This window comes from Benincasa hispida, chromosome 4 (assembly GCF_009727055.1).
Source record: "Benincasa hispida cultivar B227 chromosome 4, ASM972705v1, whole genome shotgun sequence".
In the NCBI taxonomy this organism is placed as follows: Eukaryota; Viridiplantae; Streptophyta; class Magnoliopsida; order Cucurbitales; family Cucurbitaceae; genus Benincasa; species Benincasa hispida.
In genome coordinates this window covers 41,993,730-42,003,309 of record NC_052352.1, presented here as the reverse complement: position 1 = coordinate 42,003,309, position 9,580 = coordinate 41,993,730, and positions in this window count along the sequence as shown.

The window sequence follows — 9,580 nt, the reverse complement described above, 5'->3', positions numbered from 1 at the left end:
AATGAAACAATTAAAACATTTATTGCGTGCTTGACATACTTTAGTTAATCATAACATTTATAAATTAACCTAAGGTAAAGTCATGCTTCATGCAATCTCAATTCTTTACTAACAAATATATATAACAATTATATAACAAGGTAATGAATTATACTAGCATACATCCATACAATCATTTAACTATATATTATAAGAATTATAATATAAATGGTGCATGGATATGCTATAAATGCATGCATACATATACTATAATATTTATATTATATGATGCATGAGCATGCTATGTAATTTAATTCATGCATATACATATATTATAACACTTATAAATCTTGATGCATGAATATGCTATAAATGCATAACCTATGGTGGGATTTTTAAATCTATATGACATACAATATGACAAATAAATTAATAAAACATACATCATATGCATATTTAAAACTAAAAAGTTGATGGACCAGGATAGGACACTAATAAAATAATAAAATCGTTAACTATTACATTAATAAAAGTCATCCAGTTCAATACAAGTGAATCGGGCCCTGAACCGCTCGAACCAAACTGTAAACCGATCCAACCGTCAACTGAACTACCCTCGAACCACTCGAACCGGACGAACCACGAGCAAACAAGAGAAGTTTTTCCGCATCGCAACGTCGAGATGCTGTGCCTAGCATCATGACACTACGGAAAAATTTCTCTGTTTGCTACTTGGAGCGTCACGATGCTGCGATGAAGTCTGCTATTGCACAACATCGATCTTCTTCGATCCGACGTCCAAAACCAGCCCCGAAATGCCAGAAAACCTCTGGGAACATCACAAAAAACTCGATATATAATGAAACAGACTCTATAGTAATTAAATGCCCCAAAACATGGGCCCTTACAGCCAAAATTTAAAGATTAAAGCTATAAATCTATGCCCTATTCCAAAAACATCAATCAACCAAAAACCACATTCAATAACAACCATTTATCAAATGAATTCTAAATAGAGTGCAGTGAAATAAAAACCCACCATCACTGTAAAAATTAATTCAAGAAAAATGGAATTTGGGATCTAAACTAACGCTCTGATACCAGTTGAAGGATCCCATTGAAGGAAAATCTTGAGCGAAAGCGGGATCGTCCCAAATCGCATCTTTACACAGAACTAAATTTTACAGAAAAGAAATATAGTTTATGCGTTTACAAAATTACAACATGCTCATTAACAAAAAAAATTTAGGGTTCCAGAAACTCTTACCTTTGAAGGCTGATCTTTGATTGAAAAAGCCCTCGAATTGGAATTGGGTACTAACATGAAGGAGTCCTTGGTATTCTGATGCATGGAAAATGGAGTAAATAAATATGCTTTTATCGTTCATCTCCATGCGTCGCTGATCATGCGTTGGACTAAGGGATATGCAATATGCGTCTAAGAATCTATGTGATGACCATGCGTTCCTACTAGTTTTCTTGCACTCTCGCCAAGTGTAACGAGATCGCAAGTTTCTTGGGGTGATCCAAGGTCGAACTCAGGGACTTGTAGCTAAATGTTATGAAGGAATGTGTTACGGCGAAGAATAAAAGAATATTGAAGGTTAAGGGCTATGCGCTACTCCTAAGGGCTATGCGCTACTCCTACTCCTAACTAAACAAATTAAGCAATAGAAGTATGACTATGAGAGTTAGACACATGGCAACTGTTAACGCGTAATAAGATGCATGAAAAAATAGATAAGATGGCGGGGATGACTTCACCGCATCAATAAGCTTGATCGTAAGGGTAACCCCAACCAACGTAAGTTATGCGATTATGCTATACACACTTGACAAAGACGCATGTGATGCATATGTGATAGTGTCGATAGAACTTATGTCTAAGTCTCTATTCTTGCTCACGTGCTCCCACACATAAACAAGGTGACCGCATACCACCGTATCCTACTTCTGGACGCATGCGATGTGACCGCATACTTTCATATCTTATCTATAGAGTGCATACGTTGTGTAATAGCAAACAAAACTTATTCCTAAGCTTCTATTCTTACTTATGCGTTCCAATTTGACTCTCTCAAGCCTAGATTTGGTTTTTAGACTACTCTCCCAAGTATGCCCAAATGATGAATGATGCGCTCATAAGACAAGGTAATCACATAAAGCATGGTTGACATAAGATTATTCCTATCTCTAGGAATGCTACTTACTTTGCTTAATGCGTTCAACTACTTACCCTCTCGGGCAGTTAATCGCTGCTGATTTTGCTTATAGACAAGCATTGCGACCGCTCATAGACAAGCGTTGCTACAACCTCATACAAAGCAAAGAGAATTTTCTCACAACACTTGAGCAACGCACACCTCTCGGTGGTTTGCTACATGCTTGATATGTCTATGCCGCATGATTAAGTATGCGATACTCTAGCAATCTTACTTAGTTGAGCAATGAAAGTAATGGATGATAAGAAGAGGTAAATGAAGATGGAATCGAAGGAAGTAGAGAAATGTATTGATCACAAAATGGTTTAATCTCTTAAGCCACAATGTAATACAATACAGAGATAAAAGAGATATGGAGGGCCAGATGGGCAATGTCTTGCTTCCATCAGATGTGTGTCAAGGCTGTCGGTGGTGCCATGGATGGGCGGTAGAGTAGTCTCTCTCGAGATCTATCTCCGGCGGAGCTCCAATCGTCATTCGAAATGGTTGGAAGGATGAAGAACTCTCAAGAATATCTTCTCACGCTTTCGTCTGGATCATAAGGATCTGCCCTAAGGTAGAAGCTCGGATGATTTCAAGTTGTGCTCTACGGCTTCTATTTATAGAGCTCGATCGCCGCTAGCATTAATGGTCCTTCTCTGAAATTCTATAGCTAACGGCGTGATGGACCTACTCTTAATCTTTGCTACTAACAACGTGGTAGGTGAAATTTCAACATCACCTTTTGATACTCTCGAGATATGTGTTCATGCTTGATTTCCGAAGTACCAACACATTCCATCACTCTTGCGTTCATCCCTCTATTATGGTTATTACTCTATAGCCGTAACTTCTATGCGATGGACGCATGTGGTTAATGGCCGCAACATCCATGCGTCGAACTTATGTGATCGCCTTTGCGATAGTGAGATTCTCTAATGCGATCGATTCCTGTGTTAGCTACAAAAATGGACAATTGGACGCAAAATAACGCATAATAATGGGTTAGTCGAGATTTTCATTGCTGACCAACGCAAGCTCACTTTCTCATGAATTTTTAGTACAATCACCGCATATTCTACTTAACAGCCCTCATAATTCTAGATAAAAGGCCTATACTAACGTACATTTCTGCCTGTCGTCACACCCCCAAACTTAGAATCATGCTTGTCCTCAAGCATGCCTTATACTCAAGAAATTCATAATTCACCCTCTGGCTTTCCTTTGCGATGACCAGCCTCTCAGAATATAATTTACTCATACCTCTAACCATGGCAACAACGCTCTCCTCAACTTCGGCTACTTCTTCAAAGAGATCTTTTCTAAGCTTAAATTCGGCAAGCCTCTACTCAAAAACTTTTTACTCATGCTTTGCAACTTTGCTTTTAGCTTTTAACAATGCGTTCGTTTAAAACAATTCAAAGCTTTGTGATTTATTATTAGAATGCGGCGTTGAACCTGGTTACGCTCTTCGTTTTGGCTTGCCCCCACGGGTGTCATGCAGACAGTCAATCTCGGTTGCATGCTATATTCAACTTAACTCTTGCCTTGGCTTAATTTGGGCTTGCGCCAGACAGAGGAGTTGCTCTTATGCGTTGATCATGGCCACTTACTTTAGTTTTGGCTTACCTGCACGGGTGTCATGCGAAGTATCCAACTGCGGGTAAGTGCCTTTCACAATTTAACTCTTATCAGCTTGAGTTTCCCCTTTGCGCTGACAGTGGAGTTTTTATTCCTCGAACATATATATACTATATATATATATATTAATATTAACTATAAGCATCGCAAATGTGATAGACACATTTTTCCGGGACCATTGGCCACCCCAAACTTAGAGAGCTGCAGCGCTTTTAGCCGAAAAGCTAAAGATAAATTCAATCAAGAATGGCGGTAACAAATGTTGAGCAGAGGTTTACAACCATATAAAACTTAGACTGTCAGTAAACCTTACAAGAAGGCTATCCAACAGTTGAGGTGAGCTCTATGAATGTAGTACCATACATGATGGCTAAATTATCAACGGAAAGGTAGGGGCTAAGTGGAGCAAAAGCAGCAATTTCAAAAGATAATGCATAAAAGATAACAAGAAAAAAACCTTTAAAGTAGAATAACACTTGTGACAATGCCTTAGATTCTGCAGTCAAAGGCCATGCGTTGAATGAATGGGAGAAGATTCTCCTTTGTAAACTGCACACCGAGGAGAATTATTGTCGCATCTACAAGGAGCGAACGCGCAGCTACATCCAAGAAAGAGTTCGCATTCCAAAATAACAGTAATTGAAATTAATAACTAAAACTAGGAAAACAAGGTAAAGATAGAGTAGCGCAAGACGTCCTGGGAGAATTGGAGTGAGGCCATCGCAAGGAGTCTTCCATGCAAGAGGTTAATCCTCAACTGCTTGGGCAAGAGCCTCGTCCTGACCATTGGAAACTTCCAGCCATTGGTTGGACTCATGTTGGTCCGTCACACGCTTATAATGTTTCAGCTCATGCGATTGATTGCCTTTTTATCTCGGGGTCAATAACTGCTTCCGGCGCACGCCACACCTTCAATATTGTTTTGGCAACTTGGTCCGCACAACTAACAATACTCCAATGGTAAAAAGGTTGACTCTGCAAAACACAAACTCAACAAAACTATTAGTGCCAAGTCTCCGGCAATGGCCTGCCAAAACTGTAATGCCGATGGGACAAATCTGGAGGTATAAGATAAATGCATTTATCATTTCGTTCTCCATGTTGCGCTCAATCAGCGTTGACTAAAGGGATAATGCATATACGTCAAGAGATCTATGCGATGACCAATCGCGTTCCTGCACACAGTTCTTCTACGAATTCTATTTGTGAGCTCGATCGCCGCCAGCATTAATAGTCCTTCTCTAAATTCTGCAGCTAACCGGCGTGATGGACCTACTCTGAAATCTCTCTACTAACAATAGTAGGTGAAAGTCAACATCACCTTTTGATACTCCCCGAGGTAATGCGTTCATGCTTGAGTTCTCGAGAGTACAAACATTCCACCACCTTGCATTTCACTCCTATTATGGTTATTACTTCTATAAAGCCGTAACTTCTATGCGATGGACGCATGCAGTTAATGGCCGCAACATCCATGCGTCGAACGTATGCGATCGCCTCTACGATGGTGAGATTCTCCGCATGAGATCGATTCCTGCGTTAGCTACAAAAATAGACAATTGGACACAAAATAATGCATAATAGTGGGTTAGCCGAGATTTTCATTGCTGACCGACGCAAGCTCACTTTCTCATGAATTCTTAGTGCAATCACCGCATATTCTACTTAACAGCCCTCATAATTCTAAATAAAAAACCTATAATAACGTACATTTCTGCCTGACATCATATTCTCAAGCTGAGAACCCATAAGGTGTGGGCTCTGGTGGTTTTGGTGAGGGAATGAAGGTGATTGAGAGGAAGGAAGAGATAAGAGCAATCAAAATTTTCTTTTTCTTAGAGAAGTCAGAGAATTGTTTTGTGTTCTATCAGAATAATAAAGAAAAAGAGAATCCACATCTGCCAACCACCCACATTATACGTGGGTGGAGAGAAAAGTGGTGAGGGAAGTTAATTCCCTACCATCAATTCAAATAAATAAAAAAAAATAATTTAAATTAATATAATATAATTATATATATAATTATATGTTATATCATATATAACATATAACCTATAGTTTCAATATTGTATCATATACAATATAACCTATAGTTTCTTTTCTCTCACAAATGGTATTTAATATAAATCACATTTACATTAAATTCAATTATATGAATCGAATTCACATAATTAATATTTGAATCATATTCAAATATTTATTTCTCTCATAGATGGTATTTAATATAAATCACATTTACATTAAATTCAATTATATGAATCCAATTCACATAATTAATATTTGAATCATATTCAAATATTTATTCCTTTCATAAATAATATAATATATCAAATACTTTATAACAATTATATCATATATAATTAATTTCCTCAATTAATTTGAACAATTCAAACTAATCCAAAAACTAATTCTCATTTAGTCATATTGAGCTACCAAAGGGACCTCATGGACCTGTAACTTGAAGCTCTAACGATACGTGAATAATTAATCAAACACTTTAATTAAATTATTCATTATTAGTTAACTATTGGGCACTCCATTAAAGACCGACAGCTGCACTCTTCGCACTACAGATATTTCTCTGTCCATTGGATATAATCAATCAACAGTATAATGACCCTTCACAAATTGCTCGTAAGTACAGCTTAGCCAAAATTACCGTTTTGCCTTTGTAGTTACATCTTATTCCTTAAGTACCATTAATTCCTCTAATGAACAATAGATCATAGTCCAATTATGACTAAACCCCTCTCGAGCCAGGAAAGGTTGTGGCACCACATTGTTCAAGTCCCGGAATTAGCTCTTAAGGGAGCAATTTATCCACTTACCCCGACCTCAGGGAAGGAGTGAATTTCTTCTTGTAGCTGCATTCCCAACTCTCCAATCAGACAAATCTCCAAAATGGTAGGTTTATTGAGTCGGCGATTTGGTCACTCTCATCCATACAAATTAAAGAACTGCTTTAATAGGCCGGAGTTCACAACTCACTTAGGATTCAGGTCATGTTATTTATGGTCATTTTGGTGAAATGTAAGTCTTTATTATAGACAGTGTTATATAATGAGACTAAACATTTCGTGGTCCGGTCTTATACAAACTCCTTTGTATAAAATATCATCGCTCGCATGTCTATACATGAATAATCAAGATCAGATTATTTATAACACTTTACTACAATTGTAACACCTACAAAGTGGGTCATACTCGTAGTGTCACAAAGATAAGATACCCAACCTTATCCATCTACTACAGACCATTTAGGTTATCACTTAAACATGATCCACCCATATATCTCTACATACATGTTTAAGCTACAAAATAACCTTGGATGTTCTTTATTGGTTTGTGGTTAATGCAACTGAAAATAGAATAAAATATCATATATTTCATTAAATAAACAATGAGTTTGTACAAAACATTTACAAATCATATGACCTTACTAGATTTAGGGCATCAACCTCACCAATGTTCACTCTATAATCTCGTCGAACATCCTCAATTATATCCCTCAGGCGGTATGTTCGACCAACTTGTTTGTATTTGGACTTGATTAAGTATCCAATAACCCAACTTTTTGTTTGTTGATGATTACACATTCTCATTTCAAAAGAACATGTGTGTTCGCTCGGATATTTCGTCACTTTGAATGAACACTTTCTTTCATTTTTTCGCAAAGACCCTCCACTTGCATTCCTTCACTGAACACCGGATAGTTAAAAACCTTTTTTTTGACTTTTTTACACGATAGTCAAAGTTCTTTCTTATTGCAAGCATCGATAATTTAATTGACAAATCATATTTCAAAAAGAAAATTTGACCGACCTTTATATCCTCGTTATTCAGACAGTCATGAGGTATTGTGATGAGGTCGTTATACCATAGGCTCTCTGATGGTCTTGGTATATCTACAAATGGTTGGGTTAGAATGGTGAAATGCATTTGAACCGAAGGCATCACAACTGGTAGGACAGAAGAAGGTGGGGTTGGAACATGGATATAAGGTGTTGGAGAAGTTTGTGGTCCTGAAGATTGTCCATATCCATGTTCAGTATTGAACTGTGAAGTACATTTGGATTCACTATTGTGACCAAACCAAGCTTCACTTCAATCATCCTCCAAGTTACATGGTTCAATATGATCATCTAGTGAATACGTGGTGTGAATATTACGTATTGGGATGGTTGCAAACCCACAGTTTTGACTGGTTGAAATAGGTTGATCGATTGGATTGCAATGCTGGTACATATTGTCTATGTGTACTTCATGACTTTCACAAAGTGTAACTGATACAAACAACGACATTCAGGATACATCACTGCCTTCTAAAAAAAAAAAAGTTAAAGTCTTCATCGTTGATTATGTCGATCTGGGGAGCTAGGACCAATAAACTGTAACAACATTTGGGGTGTATATCAAACATATTCATATCGATATTCAGTCGTTGGTGCATCATACTCACTAATTCACTGACTGTTATATAATTTTTTTACTTTCAGACCTTTCATATGACCCCCAACATAATTTCTTCCGAACTCATCCCAATCCCCACGAAATTGTACAAAGATGCAAAGTAGCATCATTGATCTAAAATGGGATAAGCAAATCTTAAGTAATGTCCCATAAAAGTTTAAGAAATCATGCAGTAATTGATAAGTGATCGTCCAACTATTTATAAGTATTCGCTTAATATTGTATATATGATCGTATATAAATTTTTGAATGATCGTTTATACAATACTACAGGATCGTGTAGTAATTTATAAACGATTGTGTAGTATTGTATAAACGATTGTTCAGAAATTTATATACGATCGCATATACAATACTTAGTATACAATCGTTTATAAACTACTACACGATTATTTATAAATTAGTATATGATCGTTTAGTAATTTATGATCGGTCGTTTATATTGTAATGAACGATTGTGTATATATTACTATACGCTTGTTCATTTAATGCTAAACGACACTTATTATGAAAGCGATATGGGACAAGAAATATTGTAGAATAACACTTACATTCTCTCCATTTCTGAATCTGAGGATGAAAGTGATCAACGAAGATGATGAGCTGAAACTCTGTGAGAACACTCTAAGAGAACAATGAGAGAATTTCATGGGAAGTTCAACAAAAAGTGAATACTAAGAGTGACCTTCCATTCTGTTCATACCAATGTTATCCAATGCTATTGGTAGAATACTAGTTGGGAATAAATGTTTTGGTGGAATGTTGGTGTTGTATTGAATACACATTGAATGGTTGAAGGAAGAAGATGGAAGACTTTAGTTTGAAGGATTTTTAAAACTGGGAGTAATTTGAAATTTCGCATGTGCAAAATGTCAATGGTAAAAAAATTTTAGGAAGAGGTCATTGGTAAAAAAGTTTTTGGTCTTTGGGTCATTTTGTGAAATTTTCCCATGAAATATTGACAGATATAAAAACAAGATTAAGTGGGCCACTTGAGTTTAAAAAAAAAAATTAAAATATTGGTTTTAGATAATAAATTTAAATGTAGGTTTGAAATAATAATAATAATAATAAATTTAAATTATTGTTTTAAAATTTGAAAGAAAAGTTTATGTCTCTTTTGGTAACTATTTTGTTTTTTTTGTTTTTTTAAAAGTAAGTCTATATCATCCACATTTCTTATCATGATTTGCATCTTTCTTAAATATAATGGTTGAATTCTTAACCAAATTCTAAATTCCAAAAATTTCTTTTTGAAAGCTACTTTTTTTAGTTCTCAAAATTTGACA